The sequence below is a fragment of the Muntiacus reevesi genome, chromosome 1 (genome assembly GCF_963930625.1).
Source record: "Muntiacus reevesi chromosome 1, mMunRee1.1, whole genome shotgun sequence".
NCBI lineage: Eukaryota > Metazoa > Chordata > Mammalia > Artiodactyla > Cervidae > Muntiacus > Muntiacus reevesi.
The window spans coordinates 175164858-175183734 of NC_089249.1; the positions used below are offsets into that span (position 1 = coordinate 175164858).

Consider the following 18877-nt stretch of genomic DNA (forward strand, 5'->3'; position numbering starts at 1 on the left):
AGAAAATTATATGGAGTTTCCTCAAAAAGTTAAAAGTACAGTTAGCATATAACCGATCAGTTCTACTTCTGGGGATGTATCCAAAATAACTGAAAATAAGATCTTGAAGAGAGATGTGCACACCCAAGTTTAATGCAGCATTATTTACAATAGCCAGCAGATGGGAACAACCATGTGTGCATACTCAGTCATGTATGACTCTTTGAGATCCCCTGATCTGTAGCCCGCCAGGCTCCTTTGTCCAGGCAAATTCCAGCAAATGGAATTTCCCAGGCAAGAACACTGGAGATGGCTTGCCATTTCCTCCTCCAGGGGATCTTCCCAGCCCAGGAATCAAACCTACATCTCCTGAACTAGCAGGTGAATTCTTTACCACTGTGCCACCTAGTCGCGGGGTGGAAATAACATAAAATAAATGCCCATCAGTAGATGAATGAATAGAGAAAATGTGGCATGTACATATAAAGAAATATCATTCAGCCTTAAATAAAAGAAAGTTTTGTCACAGGCTACAACATAAGTGAACTTTGAAGACATTATGCCGACTGAAACAAGTCAATCACCAAGAGATTCCACTGACATGGGGTATCTGAAATAGTCAAGCTATTAGAAACAGAGAATGGAATGGTGATTCCTAGAGGGTGGGAAAGGGGAATGGGGAATTATTGTCCATTGAGTAAAGAGTTTCAGTTTGGCAAGATGAAAAAGTTCTAGAGATCAGGTGTAAACAAGATACATATAGATAATACTACTATACTATTCACTTGAAAAGAACTAAGATGGCAAAATTCACATCATTTTACTACAATTCCTAAAAAAACAGGAGAAGTTACCTGTGGTTGTTAAAAAATATGGGTAACTCTGTATACCTAACAAAGTTTTGCCAAGAGAACGCACTGGTCATAGTAAACACCCTCTTCCAACAACACAAGAGAAGACTCTACACATGGGCATCACCAGATGACCAATACCTAAATCAGACTAATTATATTCTTTGCAGGCGAAGATGGAAAGCTCTACACAGTCAGCAAAAACAAGACCAGGAGCTGCCTGGGGCTCAGATCATGAACCCCTTAATGCCAAAATCAGACTTAAATTGAAGAAAGTAGGGGAAACCACTAGACCATTCAGGTATGACCTAAATCAAACCCCTTATGATTATACAGTGGAAGGGACAAACAGATTCAAGGGATTAGATCTGATAGAGTGCCTGATGAACTATGGACAGAGGTTCAGAGGTTTATGACATTGTACAGGAGGCAGTGATCAAGATCATCCCCAAGAAAAGAAATGCAAAAAGGCAAAATGGTTGTCTGAGGAGGCCTTACAAATAACTTGAGAAAAGAACAGAAGCTAAAGGCAAAGGAGAAAAGGAAAGATACACCCATTTGAAGGCAGAGTTCCAAAGAATAGCAAGGAGAGATAAGAAAGCCTTTCTCAGTAATCAATGCAAAGAAATACAGGAAAATGATAGAATGGAAAAGACTGAAGATCTCTTCAAGAAAATGAGAGATACCAAGGGAACATTTCATGCAAAGATGGGCACAATAAAGAGCAGAAATGGTATGGACCTAACAGAAGCAGAAGATATAAAGAAGAGGTGGCAAGAATACACAGAAGAACTATACAAAAAAGAACTTCATGATCCAGATAATCATGATGGTGTGATCACTCACCTAGAGCCAGACATCCTGGCATGCGAAGTCAAGTGGGCCTTAGGAAGCATGTCTGCAAACAAAGCTAGTGGAGGTGATGGAATCCCAGGTGAACTATTTCAAATCCTAAAAGAGGATGCTGTGAAAATGCTGCACTCAATATGCCAGCAAATTTGGAAAACTCAGCAGTGGCCACAGGACTGGCATAGGTCAGTTTTCATTCCAATCCCAAAGAGGCAATGCCAAAGAATGCTCAAACTGCCACACAATTGCACTCATCCCACATGCTAGCAAAGTAATGCTCAAAATTCTCTAGACAGGCTTCAACAATAAGTGAACCGTGAACTTCCAGATGTTCAAACTGAATTTAGAAAAAGCTGAGGAAACAGAGATCAAATTGCCAACATCTGTTGGATCATCGAAAAAGCAAGGAAGTTCCAGAAAAACATCTACTTCTGCTTTATTGACTACGCCAAAGCCTTTAACTGTGTGGATCACAACAAACTTTGGAAAATTCTTAAAGAGATGGGAATGCCAGACTACCTTACCTGTTTCCTGAGAAATCTGTATGCAGGTCAAGAAGCAACAGAACCAGACATGGAACAACAGACTGGTTCCAAGTCGGGAAAGGAGTACGTCAAGACTGAATACTGCCACCCTGCTTATTTAACTTATATGCAAAATACATCATGCAAAATGCCAGGTTGGATGAAACACAAGCTGGAATCAAGATTGCAGGAGAAATACGCTCAGATATGCAGATGACACCACCCTCATGGCAGAAAGTGAAGAACTAAAGAGCCTCTTGATAAAAGTGAAAGAGGAGAGTGAAAAAGCTGGCTTAAAACTCAACATTCAGAAAACTAAGATCATGGCATCCAGTCCCATCATTTCATGGCAAACAGATGGGAACATAATGGAAGCAGTGAGAGATTTTATTTTGGGGGCCCCAAAATCACTGCAGATGGTGACTGCAACCATGAAATTAAAAGACATTTGCTCCTTGGAAGAAAAGCTATGACCAACTTAGACAACATATTAAAATGCAAAGACATTACTTTGCCAACAAAGGTCTGTCTAGTTAAAGCTATGGTTTTTCCAGTAGTCTTGTATGGATGTGAGAGTTGGGCTATAAAGAAAGCTGAGCTCCGAAGAATTGATTGCTTTTGAACTGTGGTGTTGGAGAAGACTCTTGAGAGTCCCTTGGACAGCAAGGAGATCCAACCAGTAAACCCTAAAGGAAATCAGTCCTGAATATTCATTGGAAGGACTGATGCTGAAACTGAAACTCCAATACTTTGGCCACCTGATGCGAAGAACCAACTCATTTGAAAAGACCCTGATGCTGGAAAAGATTGAAGGTGGGAGGAGAAGGGGACGACAAAGGATGAGATGGTTGGATGGCGTCACTGACTTGATGGACATGAGTTTGAGTATGCTCCAGGAGCTGGTGATGGACAGGGAAGCCTGGCATGCTGCAGTCCATGGTGTCGCAAAGAGTCAGACAAGACTGAGCGACTGAATGGAACTGTACACCTATAATGTAGCCACCAATTTAACAGGAATGGTAAAAATGTGGCACCTCCTTTTTGAGATGTGATAGTCTTTAAGATGGACTTCCCTGGTGGTTCAGTGATAAAGAGTGCACCTGCCAATGCAGGAGATGTGAGTTCGATCCCTGGATTGGGAGGATCCCCTAGAGAAGGAAATGGCAACTCACTCCAGTATTCTTACCTGGGAAATCTCATGGACAAAGGAGTCTGGTGGGCTACAGTCCATGGGATCACAAGAGTCAAGCAGGACTTAGAGACCAAACCACCACCATCAATCTTTAAGAAATAAGTTTTCTCTAAAATAAGAGAACAATACAACTACACATCTTTTTAAAGCATATGTGTGTACCCCTATAATTAAATAACATAACATTTCCTTGGCACTAGAAAACAATTGAAAAGGAAGAGAAAAATGAAGTGTTTGCCAGCAAAATGTTAAGGTTTGGGGAAAAGGACTTGAATCGCAGGAAAGTGAAAAAGAATCTGATATAAACACTGAGACCTGGAACAAAAGTTATTTCTGTCCCAACTGTTAATAGTGTCATCAGAGCTATGAGATCCACTCCACGTAAGGCCTAGGCTTTTCACCTGCTTGATCTTCCTAGCCTGACTTTCCTCTTGCCATGGACACGCCATGGACTGGGTGATTCCATTCGTGGCTGTCCACCTCATACGTAATTCAGGAATCCCAGGGTCCCTTACTGCTGATGAAGACAATGTGAAGGATGTTCTCAGGTTCTCACCTTTGCCATCTAGAGCAACAGAACTAATGACAGCACAGGAAAGTCTGTCTGGCTGGAGACGCGGCCTTGGCAGGGGTCTGGCATCTAGATGGGCCTCGTAGCAAGATAGTACAGAGGGCCAAGGAGAGCAAGAGCCCCTTGCTGAGGCTGTCACCCGAGGTTGTGGATGAAGTGGGCTCAGCCTCGTGGTTTTTCTATCTGAGGTCAGGCCCAGAGGGAGGAGCTGGGGGCCAGCTGTGAGGAACAGCAAGAGCCGAGTGTGGGCCCCAGGCCAGTCCAGCCTGCCAAACTGGTGGGATGGAAAAAGACAAAACCGTAAACAAGAGAGTGGATTCCAAGTCCCGCAGTAGCTTTGGATGTCCCAGGGAAGTCGGCCAAAAGTATCACCTGTGATGAGACCCATTTACCCTGTGATTCAAATTCTAGGAGCTTGAAGACACAGCCCCAGCAGCTGATACAAAACCTCCTGTCAGTACGACTGCTTTTTTGGAAATGTATCAACAGCGAGAAGAAAAGGTTGTTCTGAAGATGATCAAAAGGTCAGTCATCAAGAGAACATATTTCTTTCCACAGTGAAGTGACAGCCACTGGGGATGATGGTAACATTCCAGAAACACGGCCCAGTCTTCTTGGCTTGAAATAGCTGACACGTGTTAGACAGGGATCTGTGTGATATAGGAAGGGACTTCCCCAGCATCCGGAGCGTTTGTTCCACAGGGTCCCCAAGTCATAATCATGTCCTGCTCGGGGCTCAGGGCAATCCCCACAGGCAGTGTAGACATCCATGCATGGCTGGTTGGTCCGCTTTCTTCACTACGGGTGACCCACCAAGTCACCGTCCCAGCACTGCCCGAGCACTGCCCCAGTGTTCTCTAGAAACCCCGCAAGCCCGTGCTCTACCCTGGGGCTCTTCCAGACCTTTCCATCCGGCCATCGCTTTCTTTCCCAAGCTCCGCTCGACCTATTCCTGAGTTTGTCTTTAGGAAAAAAAAAAAAAAAACACATGCAATATTTGTTGTCTTTGTGACTTTTCTCAGTTGAGGATATACGCTTTAGATCAATGTAAAAATACACCATACATATGCTATTCCTGATTCTTTCCATTAAAATTGAACGTCAGATTTCTTTATCAGCAATAACATCCTACTAGAAAACTATTTTATGGGAAAATTGTCCACCTACCTTATTTACATTTTACTGGATTCTTTCTAGAAATATAGCCTGTGCTTTCAAAGACAACTTGTAATATTCTAATAGGTCAAGAATCTTTTTTTTAAATATGGAACCCATGTATTCTGTCATATCTTAAACACTAGGTGGGGTCTCTGTGGACAAATTCTAAAATAATTGTGCAGTCTGATTTGTTGTTGTTGTTTAGTTGCTAAGTCATGTGCAACTCTCTGAGACCCCTTGGACTATATGTAGCCTGCCAGGCTCCTCTGTCCATGGGATTAACCCAGCAGGAAAACGAGTGGGTTGCCATTTTCTTCCCCAGGGAATCTTCCCAGGGATTGAACCCACATCTCCTGCACTGGCAGGCAGATTCTTTTTACTGCTGAGCCACCGGGGGGTTTTCTGAGGCATTAATTACTACTTACTTTATTGTCTAAGGAAAATGAATTTTAAATTGATTGAAAATGTAAAGATTTTTATTTCAGAGATCTTAATCTTTAGTAGAGTAGATTTCTAAATGAAATGCTTCTCAATGGGACACAAAGAAATGAAAAATATATACAGTGCAGTGCAATGCCTTCCCTAAAATCTACCCAGATGTTGAAGAAAGGGAAGGAGAGGGGAATAAAAGGAGAGGAGAGGGCAGAGGAGGGCAGAGGGGAGATGCTCTTCCAACCCTGACAGCGAAAGACAGAAGAGATGTCTGCTGGATGATAAGGATTCCAGGCTCCACGGATGATTAATGAACTCACATGTTGGGCTGAGCTGAATTCCCAGGTGGGAAGAATGCCTTCAGCTCCCCCACATTTGTCCTGCTGCAGTGCTTAGGCGCCAGTCATGTGGCTCAAGCATGCCTAGCCCAGCTGTTGAATATTTGTTCATGTTTTTGTTTGCAATTAAACCTCTCCTATTGTTTATCGTGTCTTGGCATTCCACTTCTTTAAAACTGAAGTTCTTGGCAACCAATCTTGGAGATTTTTTTTTTTCATTTAGATTATTAAAAGATGTCAAACATCATCTCCCCAAATGATCACCCAGCTTGTCCATTTTAATAAGGAGGAAGAAGGCAGCCATTCCCTGCCCTTCATTGTCCTTCTTTAACTCTCCCTCCCAGCCCCAAGAAACAGAGACAAGAGGGCACAAGTCATCCTTGCTAAGCCTGTCTCAGTGGTGGGGTCCCCTGCCTTCCTCCCACAGCCTGATGGCCGTGTTTCCCTTCTTTTACAGCTAGGAAACTGAACCCAGGTGAGACTGAGTGTTTTGTCCACTGCCACTTAAACAAAAAGAAGATTGAGCCAGAATCCTAAGGAAGGTTTGCGTTTCCAAAGCCCAAAGGCAGAAACCCAGGAAACGCTAAGAGTCTGTGCCAGACTTGGCCCCAATCTCGAGGAAACTCCCCCATGTCTTTTCTGGTGGGGGGCAGGGGTGGGAACAGACCTAATTTCTTTGGTGGTGACAAACCACAGATTCTGTATCAACAGAATTCATTTGTCTGCTGCTGTTCTTTCAAATATGATAAAAGTCAGAATTGGCTGCCTGAGACCCGTGGGTTGGATGGGATGTTATGCAGCTTTGTGTCACAGATTCTGTGTCCTAAAGGCAATAGATCCAATCCTAGGACTTCATTCAATTCTTATCTTTCCATTGAGCATTAGTAAGTCTTTTTTTTTTTTTTACTGGTCTCATTGTAAAAAGAACTTGAGACGCCATTTTCCTTTTCATAGCTGTCCACTTGAAACTTAAAAAGACACCTCTCATTATGAAGATTACTCTCCATGGCCCTTCAACTCAAAATTGCATTCAGAGTCCAATGACATTCCCAAGCTATTTTGCAATTTCATGAAATTAATTTTCATTAAGTCTACTCAAAAGCTTTTTCATTTTCCATGTCTGGAAATCTTTTTTAAGAAAGAGACACACACATGCACACAAGGAAATCATTTTCCAACAAAGACTTAAATGTATCCAGAGCTCCCATTTTGAAGTAATTTATTTAGTCTTCTCCAAGCACTGCTTTTTAAAACCAGGCTGGTCCTCCTATCAAGTTCTAGCATTCTGTTAACTCTTGACTGTCCTATTTTATGGGGGAGCTGCAGAAACAGTGGAAGACCACAGTCAGAGAGCCCTGCCATCTGCTGTGAGATGAAAAGTCACATTTCTGCAAACCCCAGGGCTCTCCAGCTTGCAGCACCCTAGTTCTCTCTCTCTCTTTTTCTTGTCCTTCTTCTCTTTCTTCTTCTCTTTATTCTCTGAATCTTGGGGAAAATTCTTGTCCCAGAGAGGAAGCTGAAAGAGAATTTATTAGATCCTCCAGTTAGGGAGGGAGGACAGTGGAATTTAACATAGTATTGCTACCTGAAAGAGTTTTGGGGGAATTTTCAAAAGCAAACAATTTGGAACAACTGTAAGAAGACCCCTGCAAAGAAATGCATCAGAAGCTTCTTTTTTACCATTTATTTTACAGTTTGAATCTTGCATTTCCATTCCATGAAATTGTGCTACAGAAGAAAATATTAGCCATACATACACATCTGTAAGCAATCATCTACTTGACCCAGGCTCTGAAGGTGTGTCCTGTGATAGCAAAACTTAACTCTTCTGATCTTGAGTGCCAGCCTGGGCTCACTGCCACTTCCTGGTGTCCTTGTCAGACACTGAGTATCAGACTCAAGACCTCTGGATCTTCCAGGTAATGTCATGTAAAACAATGTCTGTTCATGTCTTAGCCACTGTGAGTGGTGCTGCTATGAGCACTGGGGTACAAGTATCTGCTCACTTTAGAGTTTTTGTCTTTTCCAGATATGCACCAGGAATGGAACTGCTGGATCATATAGTAGACCTATTTTTAGTTTTTTAAGGAAACTCCATGCTGTTCTCCATAGTGGCTGCACCAATTTATATTCCCAACAGTGTAAGAGGGTTCCCCTTTCTCCACACCCTCTCCAGAATTTGTTATCTGTAGACTTTTAGTGTCCATCAACAGATAAATGGATAAAGATGTGGTATATATGTTCAATGGAATATTACTTGGTCATAAAAAAGAATGAAATCGTGTCATCTGCAACAACATGAATGGACCTGAAGAGTCCATTCATACGGAGTTCACTTCATATTAAGTGAACTAAGTCAGGCAGAGAAAGATGAATAACATATGATACCACTTATATGTAGAGTCTTAAAAAATGATACAAATGAACTTATTTACAAAACAGAAACGGACTCAGAGACATAGAGAACAAACTTACGGTTAGCAAGGGAGAAAAGCATGAATCAGGAGTTTGAGGATGAACAGACACACACCACGACAGATAAAACAGATAAACAAAAAGGATTTACTGCACAGCACAGCGAACTATTTTAGTAGGAAATGGCAACCCACTGCAGCATTCTTGCCTGGAAAATCCCATGGACAGTGGAGTCAGGTGGACTACAGTCTGCCGGGTTGCTCTAAGAGTCAGACACAACTGAGTGAGCATGCACGCACAGGGAACTATATTCAATATTTTGTAATAACATAATGGAAAAGAACACGCATGTATAACTGAATCACTTTGCTGTACCCCTGAAACTAACACAACATTGTAAATCAACAGTATACTTCAATTTTTAAGTGCCTATCTGTTAAAAAAAAAAAAAAATGTCTGTTCAGCAGCTCATACATTGGAATAGAGCAATCCAGAAAGGAAAGATTTGACTGTGCCCTCACAGGCAACCTCCTCCCAGAACAAGTTCCCATGAGGCTCTGCCAAGCACCATCTGGGGCTACCTTCCTTTTCCCCATAAAGGCACCTTGAAGAACCTCCAGATTAACCACCCAGATATTCAGAAGTTTATTTAAAGACATATTGCTAGGGTCCAAGACAATAAACATGAAGCAGAAAGTTCCACATTTGCTGTGGTTGGAAAAGCTAGATATCACAATGCACACGTAAATAACTTTCTACCCTTTTAAATGTGAGGCAGCCAGACACTGTGTTTCCTTGGTTTTTCTTGCTAGTGATAAGCATTAGGCAGAGACTAGTTCAGATTTTACATGAGGGAAGAGAATGCCTTGGAAGATGCTTCAAAAGGAATTGCACGAACGTCCCGTTCCATTCCTGCCACATGACACACGGTGCTGTCGGCTCCAGGGCAAACGCCGGCATGTCCTCCCTGCCTGCCCTGGCCAGGGACTAGGGGCCACTGGCCTCTGCAAACCACGGGGTTCCGCTGTAGAACTGTTCAAACAAAACGGCTAAAATGTCCTCAGATGGTAAGGGAATTGTAACCATTTTTGTTTGTTTTCTAATTCGATTCATGTGCAAGTCTAGATAATTATTTAAAATAGCATTTTTTTAATTAAATTTAAGCAGCTGATAAAATATCACCGTGGATTTAATATAATAGCCTGGGAAAAACCTACTGCATTCCCGTCTCAGTCAGTAAGGGTCAGTTCATCTCTCCCAGCCTCCCCAGCTTTACGTGCAGACCGAGGCTGACTGCCCGATGCTCTAACCGGCAGCGGTCCGGCGGCTGCGTTTCCATCTGCCGCCCCAGGCTCTGACTGCTGGTGGGTCTCCTTCTGCCCCCATGAGAGACAGGCAGCCCAACAAGTGCTGGCTGGGGGTGTCTGTGGGCTTAGCTGCGCTGGCTCTGCGCTGCTGAATCAACTGATGAGGATTGCAGAAGAGAAAACCCGTTTCCTGGAATGGCTTCTCTTGAGACCTGAGTCATCTCCAGCTGCTCTTCAGTTCAGCATTTGAAATTAAGTCAGTTCACAAGCTCGCCCTTCCAGTAGCCAATTCTCGATGCCCTAGGTCCGTGAAAACCGAAGGTATGGGCCGAACCAGGTGGACTGGAAAGAAGGCCTTCCTTTTGTACCTTTCCCTAGCCACACCTATCTTGCAGGTGTTTCTCTGTACTTCATGAAACATCTTAAAAATTGAGGAGAACAGCAGAATCACACTATGTGAAACGCAGCCAGGCCCCAACGAAAGACTAACAGCCTTCGGGAGAGGGCTTGGCAGAACTTTTCATATTTGTCCTATTTTTCTGCTTTTTTTACTTCTTTCCAGATTTTTTTTTGAAACAATTACCTCTCTGCTAAATAAAATATGATACTCTATAAAAGATTGGTCGGTGGCCAAAAAAGCACCTTTCTTCTCATGATACTCCAAAATGTACTCCTGAAGATATGTTCTCTCTTTTATTCCTGGTCCTCAACACCCACCTGTAAGAACACACTGGCATGCCCAGGAAATGCTGATTCTGCTTTGGGACCCAGATCGGGAAGATGCCCTAGAGAAGTGAATGGCAACCCACTCCAGTATTCCGGCCTGGAGAATCCCATAGACAGAGGAGCCTGGCAGGCTGCAATCCACGGGGTCGCAAAGAGTTGGACAGGACCGAGTAACTAATACTCTTGGGACCTCACACAAGCAATTCACCCCTCTGCGTTCCATTTCTTCATCTGAGGTGTCAAGGGTGTGGGTAGAACATCCACCAAGGTAGTAATTTGGGGATATTTCAAGTAGCCAAACGGAAGTCAATAGCCTGCCAAGTCAATAATTTGCCCTAAGGCGAGGGCAGGGCCGGAGTCTTAGTCATTTTTGTCCCCTCCTCCCAACCCAAAGTTCCACGCCCTGGAGCACAACGGGGTTTATTAAGCTTAAAGGAATATGAGACACATGGGCCAAAGTCTGGGAGTTACAGGGTTAGTTCCGCTTTAACTTCCCTTCTATTTCTAAAATTCAAAAATCCTACCCGGCTCCAGCAGACTGGGTTCAGAAACAGCGCCGTGTTAACTTAGACTTTCCTTCTAAGTAGATACCAGTAACATGTTTCCTCTAAAACTTCTTACTTGGTCAACGCCCTGGCGTGAAGGTAGAATGCAGCCTGCTTTACCGCAAGCAGCCGTTCACCTCTAAAGAGAACACTCTAACTGTACACTTACTTCAGATATTAGTCACATTTTCTAAAAACCAGGTATTGAAACAGTCTCCAGATGGGTCCTAAAGAGACCCAAGGAGCTCTGCTGAGACGTAACTCAACAGATTCCCTGCGACCCCCAGGCTCCCTGCACGGCGCAGGGCTCAGCGGGACGCGTCGCCCTCTAGGGGACAGAAAGCAGAATGCCCGTTCAGGAAAAGCTATCCCACGAGGAAGACACTAATTCACCTTTTCATGTCCTTCCAGAAACAGATGAGGCCAGAAGGTACTAAAATTACGTTTTCAGAAATTAATGAATTCCCCAAAGGAACTCCTCTTTGTAAATCGAGGTCCTGCGGGTGCTCCCTGAATTTGAGATGTTCATCACCCATGGTTCAGAGGGGACAAACAGTGGTTTTTTTTCTTGAAAGGGTAGGATTATCTCCCAGATGCTTGGAAAGAGAGACTCCGTATCTAGAAAAGGGGATGAAGACAGCCCAAGACTGTCTGAAGAAGCAGGAACTTTTTACAGCTTCCCTGCTTAAAAACCTGCATCATTTTTGGGCGTTCCTTTCCTTAGTGAGAGCTGCTAATGGGATTTTTTTTAAATGCCAGGCCGCTCCTCAGGTCTTCAGCTATTTACAGAGCAGCGGTGTGGGTTTTACAGCCTGCTGTCCACAGCAAAGACACCGTGGAAAGTTCGCTTCTGTAGGTTTTGGTGGAAAGGCTGCCGGGACAGAGAGTCCCCTTCAGATGGGAGCCCGCCCAAAATTCTTCTGTAAGAGATAACAAATCCCCGGGTTCTCCCAAAAAGGAAACTGACAAGGACTACTTTTCAAGTGAACCCTTTGCCTAAAGGGATTAGCATGTGGGCAGGAGAGCCTCCTGCGAATTCGGGACCTCCTAGTGGACTCTAAATCCTAAACGTGGAATTTCACATAAAACTGGATAATAACAAAGACGCTTTAACCAGTTGAGCGAGAGCATGGATGAAGCCTCCAGGGCGAAACTCTACTAACTTTCAGAAGGCAGGAGGTCTGATTTCAAGCTGACTTTAAAATCAAAGTCAGATGGGGAGCCTTCTTGGAGCCACAAACCCATCATCCATTGTCCATTGAATAGAGGGGTTTCTTTCTACTTTATCATCAGTGATGTATTAGGTTCTAAGGTACAAAATCACAAAAGGCACTTATGATGAAAGAATGAGAAGCAGTGAATCCTTAACACTTTGAAAATGAAGGGAGGTGCAGAAATAAGAACAATTCCTATTCAGAAAGATGCTTATCTGACATCAAAAGCATCCTGAAGACCCCCAGTTTGGAAACTCACCATATATCCGACCCTCTAAGGGCCACAAGCATGGTGGGTGGGGCACACACCCTCCCAAGTGCTGGAAAAGCCAGGGGCCAAGGGCTAACATTCTAGAGGCTTCCCCGGCCACCTCCCAGGAAGGTGGGGGTGGCCACACCCTCCATATCCCCCACTGGAAAAAGAAAGGCCACCCTCACCACCCTGCTATGGGACTCTTCCCCAAGCCTCCTCTCCACCCAGGATCTTCTTAATGATTTTCTCACTGCCGTGAGTGGAGAAAGAAAAAAAAAAAAATACACATTATAATAACGGAAAACCCTTGCCTCAACAAAGAGCTTGAGACCACGTGATCATTCCCAGATTTGAATTCCTACAAACACCCATCACCTTCCCACCCTTCTGCCTTCACTCTCAGCAAAGCCTATGCAGGAACGGAGCAGAATGCAGGTCCCATCCCTCTGTGCCCCGTCCCCAGAGGTGGCCTGAATGTAGGAAGCCTGCTCAGCTGCTCTGGTTGCAAAGCCCAGGTCTGTTCTAGGGACCAGCTCTCTCGCCTGGCTCTTCTTTCCCTGTTAGCTGGGAGAACCCTGGGGAGCGTACACCAATTCCCCCATCACTTCTCGTAGAATATGACAGGAGGGCATTATCTTCCGGGAGAACAGAATCAAATGGCACGTTTCAAATCACGATGCAATTTAGTTTGGGGACCTCCACGGTTGGGCCATCTGCCTTCCTGAAATGGTAAAGACTGGACTGCCCTGTAAGCCACCTACTGATGCCACAGCCTCTACAAGTAACTGAGCATCTCAGAGCCCGGGAACATCTTTAAAGCCAGGGAACCACACCTAAGCACCCCCGACCAGGAAGATCTTCCTTTCTCTTTAGCCCAGCTAAAGAACTCAGGAGTTCCAGTACCATCCAAGAACCAGCTGGTTTTCAATAACATTTTGTTTGGGAAGCAAAAAAAAAACCTGATTTTAAAGTCATTTCTGTTCAGTTTTTTGAAGGCACAGGAATGGGCCCCCTAAGAAGAGGGGGATCCCCGAGTGAGAACTGTCTCTCCATTTGGGGTCCGAGCACCCTTGCAGCTGTGGGACCCACTGGTTCTTGTGCAGAGTTCGCTGTGCTCAGCAAGAGAAGTGGCTGGCAAGGGCCGGCTCCTCCAAGTCCCCACTGGCTGGAGGACACTCCCCTGCGTCTAGAGCAGTTTGTTCTTGGGGTCCAGACCAGCCTTTCAACTCACTCCTCGAGCTGGCTGTGAAATGCCAGTTTCTGTTGACAGCCCCCAGGACTCTGCTGGGCCCTCCCAGGGAGCCCACCGCACACAGTAGCCCCTGACACAGGTCCCCAGGGTAGACGTGACTGTCAGGGACACTCTCCTTCCTGGGCGAGAGGACCAGGGCCCCACCCTCCCCGCCGGGGAGCAGGCCCCGCGCCTCTGGGCTTGGCACGCGCCATGCATATGGGCAGCACAGGCCGGCTCGTGGCCCCAGGGGCCCTGACTTATCCACCGGGCCTGCCGCCCAAACGCCAAATTCCTTCTCCTCCTCTGACCCTGGCAGCTCCTTTAGGCAACCCCAGAGGGGACCAAGGCACCAGCAGTGACTTCAGATTCCTGAAAAGATGGAGTCCTGATGGTGAGAGCAGAGGAAGCCTCCACCTGCCCCTTGCCGGGACAGCAAAGTCATCCCCATCCCCCGGTGGGCGACAGAGGCGCTCAACCAGCCCACCCCACCGGCCAGCTCGGAGAGTCTCCCCAAAGTGACTCTGGGATCCCTGCATAGGCACTTCTGCAAACAAAGCCGATTCTCAGATTCCAGCTGAGCTTTCGAAGGAGGAGGCAACGTCAAATAAAATAAACTCTGAGCCCGAAAGCAGAGAAGGATGGACAGGACAGACCGCACTGCAGGACTCAGGGCAGCCCCAGCCCTCAGCCCCACCACGGGAGACCCAGGTGGCGCACACGGAGAAAGAAAAAATCGGCCGGAGCTTCCAGAGACCACAGCTCCAACAGCAAAGAGACTCCCAGGGCGCCAACTGGAGAGCCATCGAGACGCGGTCAGCGGGGTTTGAAGCCCTTCCCCCTGGCCACAAACCCGCAACCGGGGAACAGGGGCGAAGGGGCACTCACCCTGAGCAAACCTGGAGAAGCCTGCGTCCCTGGGCTTCGATATTCAATTATGTGCGATTCTGACGCATGGTTTCCCCCACGGGCTGCGTCTCCTTTCCCTTCTGCAGGAGAGGGGGGACCCCAGGCGAGGAGAGGGGACCCCGGGCGGGCAGAAAGCTGCTCTCGTGGGCTTCACAGGAGGCTGGCGCGCGGGAGAACTGAGCGGCCTCTGGTGCAGGACTGAGCTTCAAACTGGACGGGGTCCAGGGATACAGTCAAGGCTCCCTCCAGCTCCTCCTCCTGCCTTCTCCGCCCCCTCCGCTCCCCCTCCCCAGCGGGCCTGCCCCAACACTGTAAATGAAAACCAGACTCCTACTCTGTTGCTTCTGGCCTGGACCACAAGCTGATGTCACCTCGGAAGGCTGTCTTCACCCCACGAGCCCGGAGCTGGATGCCTGCAAACCCCAACTCTTTAAAAAAAAAAAAAAAAATCCACCCCTTCTACTCATCACCTTCGGGGCTGGGCCCCCGGCGGCCGCAAGGAGAATGAGTTCTGGAATTTTTTTCAAGGGTCTCCATGGTTTTCCAGCAGTGTTTCCCAACACCATCTGAAAGGAAAACAGGAAATGCAGTCTCCCCCGTCCACCCTCACCACACCCTCCCACTTCTTCTTGAAGTTTCTGAATTGAGACTTCTCCTAATAACCTCCCCTTTCAGATATTAAAAAACCAGCCATTAAAATCGCCTTGGCCTTTGGCTAGCCAAAGCTCTGTTTGCCAGTGAAAAGGCAAGAAAAAAAGGCTACATCTTTTTTTTTTTTTTTTTTTTGGTCATTCTGTATATAATTATTCCGACTGTAAAGCTAATGGCCCCAACTCCAGGACACACACAGGGGGAACAAGAATGGTTATCATGCTCAGATGTACAAGAAGACCCTTGAGAAAGACCTTGTGTTTCTGCAAAGCTGGTACAGTTCACAGCACACTGATACGCGTTCTCTCTTGCATCAAGACCAACCCCACCTTTTACACAGATATAGATCATGCTTGCTTAAGTGAGATTATGGTCCCATTTGACAGATGAGAACTTGGCTTTGTAGCAGAGCTCAGATCAGAATTCTGGCTGTGGATGCCCTAAACTTCTTACTGCCCACCCATCACGTGACCCTGCTGAGAAGCCATGTGAAATATCAAGAGACATCTGCAGAAACAAACTTATTGTTACCAGGGAGTGGGGATGGAGGCGATAAATTGGGAGATTGGGACGGACATATGCACATGATTATATACAAAATAGAGAACTAATAAGGACCTACTGTATAGCAGAGGGAACTCTTCCCAATACTCTGTAATGATCTATATGGGAAAAGAATTAAAAAAAAAAAAAGAGTGAAGGGAACCCTCCTGCACTGTTGGTGGGAATGCAAATTGATACAGCAACTCTGGAGAACAATATGGAGATTCCTTTAAAAAAACTAAGAATAAAACTACCATACGACCCGGCAATCCCATTGCTGGGCATAAAGCTTGAGAAAAGCATAACTGAAAAGGACGCATGTACCCCAGTGTTTGTCGCAGCACTATTTGCAATAGCTAGGACATGGAAGCAACCTAGATGTGCATCCACAGATGAACGGATAAAGAAGCTGTGGTAATCTACACAACGGAATATTACTTGACTATAAAAAGGAACGCGTTTGAGTCAGTTCTAATGAGACAGATGAACCAACAGCCTTTTACACAGAGTGAAGGAAATCAGGAAGAGAAAAGCAAATACTGTATATTAATTCATGTATGTGGAATCTAGAAAGATGGCACTAATGATCGCACTTGCAGGGCAGCAAAGGAGACGCAGGCATGAAGAACAGACTTTTGGACACGGTGCGGGAGGGAGAGGGTGGGATATGTGAGAGAGCAGCATGGAAGCAGACACATTACCCTGTGTGAAACAGACAGCCAAAGGGAATTTGCTGGATGACTCAGGGAGCTCAAACCCAGTGCTCTGTGAGGACCCGGAGGGGCGGGATGGGGAGGCAGCTTCAAGAGGGACGGAATATATGTACACCTAAGGCTGATTCATGTTGATGCGTGGCAGAAACCAACACAATGTTGTAAAGCAATTATCCTCCAATTAAAAATAAAATAATTTTTTTAAAAAGAACTGTTTTCCTTTAAAAACAAGAGTGGCTATGTGTGTGTGTGTGTGTGTGTATATATATCTCAGATTCATTTTACTGTACATCTGAAACTAACACAACATTTTAAATCGTACCTCAACTTTTAAAAGCTTTTAAAAAAAAGAGCAAGCGAGACATCTGAAGGAGACTTTTCACTTGGAGATCCTTCCAGAGCAAGGCTGGGGAGTCAAGGTATCATTAACTCCTTTCTAGAGGATTTCCTGCGTTTAGGGAGGAAGGGAAGATGGTACAGGAGAGACGGTGCCCGCTGTCCTCCTGCAGCTCAGGGGCCCCCTTACTCACCCACCAGAAGGCCCACCCCTTCTCTACACTCAGGGGCTCGGCTGGAAGAATGTCAGGATAGGGATGTAGACCTGGACTGAGGTGCTTCCCTGCCCATCTCCTGCAGGGAAGAAGAAATGAATGGGGGCTCCAGGTAGGAGCGACACGGCCCACATGACGTGTGGGCAGACAGGGTTCCCACTCAGGAGAGCACATGTCCCACCAGCGTCCCCGCTCCGAGGGGCTGGCATGGACTCGGACCCGTGGACCAGGACACGTGCTGCCACTTCATTGGCCGGGTGTGCAGGAACCATTTCTGCAAGGCACATCACGGGCTGCAAATAAGGGGACATTAGCTCACAACTTTCTGTCCCAAGCAGCGCCCCTTAGAGAGGTTTGCAGAACAAGTGTGGCCTCTGTGTCTCTATTCAGTCGTTCCTTTTTTCAAATACCAATACAGCTATTTCTTTTCAAAATCACAGAGAATATACATTCCTTGGTATTAGGAATGACTATCAACATTATTTAAACGGCAGTGGCAATGCATCATTTAGAACAAGCATTAAAGAAACTAAAACCCCTGCTTAATCAGAACCAGGTCTCCGTAATATTTAACTGTAACTAATCATTGACAATCTAGACCCTTGCCAACAGAGCCTGTGGTCACAGAAACTTCTGGAAGCTGGCAGCCTTTGGTGGAAAACCTCCCACATCCTCCCAGGCACTCACCAGAGAGAGCACTGTGGCTCCTATGGTTTTCTCACTGAATCACTGGGATCTGGGATTCTCAGTGAAATGACCAGTTCCTCCTGCCACCTGGTTCCAAGACAAAACCATCCCAAGAAGTCAGCACTGACCACAACATTGACGGTCCTGGGTCTAGGCCTGGTAGCCCCCCAAGGGAACTCAGAAGTCACCAAATCTCACGGTCCGGTTTCCCCGTAAATGCTGTGTTGAACCAGCACTGGTACCTCCTCCCTTCTTTTAAACAAGTTAGAAACTTGCAATCCCTGTTTCCCAGGCTCCACTGTAGTTAGAGCCCTGGGTGAGGATGCACTGAAGTGATACTGCGGACAGGGGTGTGGGGGGGGGGTGATTTCTCTGCTACTTAGGCTGGTTTTTTCCCTGGTGGCCAGTATAGAATGGGGCGCCAGCCCCTCCCAGACCCCTAGCTACCCTAGCCGTGGCACCCTCCTTGAAGGATTATCCCCAGCTGCTGGAAGCTGCCTCTTCCAGAGGCATTGGGATGGGTGTGGTGGGTCTAAGGGAGACCTCAGCTTCATGGGTGCGGAGGGTGAGTTACAGGGAGGTTGTGAAGGCAATAGGCTTCCCTGGTGGTTCAGTGGTAAAGATTCTGCCTGCAATGCAGGAGACCCAGGTTCGATCCCTGGGTCAGGAAGATCCCCTGGAGAAGGGAATGGCAGCCCACTCCAGTATTCTTGCAGGAAAATCCCATGGACAGAGGAGCCTGGAGGGCTGTATGCAGTCCCTGTGGTCAGAGTCAGACACAGCTGAGGGACACACACCCACATTCTGTGAATGCAGTAGCGGCAGCCAGACCCCAAAGTCCAGCATGGCGTGGAGCAGGCTGGGACTGCCCTGCCCGTCTTCCTTCCCTTACCCCTGGATTGAGGCTGTGACCCTAAACTCGGGCTCCGCGGTGCAGCACCCTGCTTCCACCTTCCAGAATGGACCAGAAGGCGCTGCCGGGCGGCCCTGAGAACTACTCCCAGAGGCCCTGCCCCCAGCGCACACCGCTGACCCCTCCTGATTATCCCGGGTGATGGATCCCTCTCTGCTCACAGTAAGGAGAGCGGTTTCTGTTTCCTGCCTGAAACCCCGACTGGTATAGACGTATTGCATCAGCTCTGAAGCTTCTTGCAGCTCCAGCAGCCTGTGCTTATATTTTATATGACCGAAGGAAAAGGAAATGGCGCTGTGCCCAGAGGGATTGTAGGTGTGATACG

At 46.4% G+C, this 18877-nt stretch overlaps 1 protein-coding gene across 4 annotated transcripts in view; it reads right to left on the minus strand.

Moving 5' to 3' along the window:
- COL6A3 (collagen type VI alpha 3 chain) overlaps positions 1–14697 on the minus strand; it is a 90143-nt gene extending 75446 nt beyond the window's left edge. For 2 of the 4 annotated variants that reach the window (XM_065917030.1, XM_065917029.1), the window contains exon 1: positions 14474–14696. The gene's annotated coding sequence lies outside the window, so the exon portion shown is untranslated. Of the gene's footprint in view, positions 1–14473 lie in introns of all 4 variants that reach the window. The other 2 variants (XM_065917027.1, XM_065917034.1) reach the window with 2 other exon arrangements.
- Between the last annotated feature and the right edge of the window lie 4180 nt (positions 14698–18877).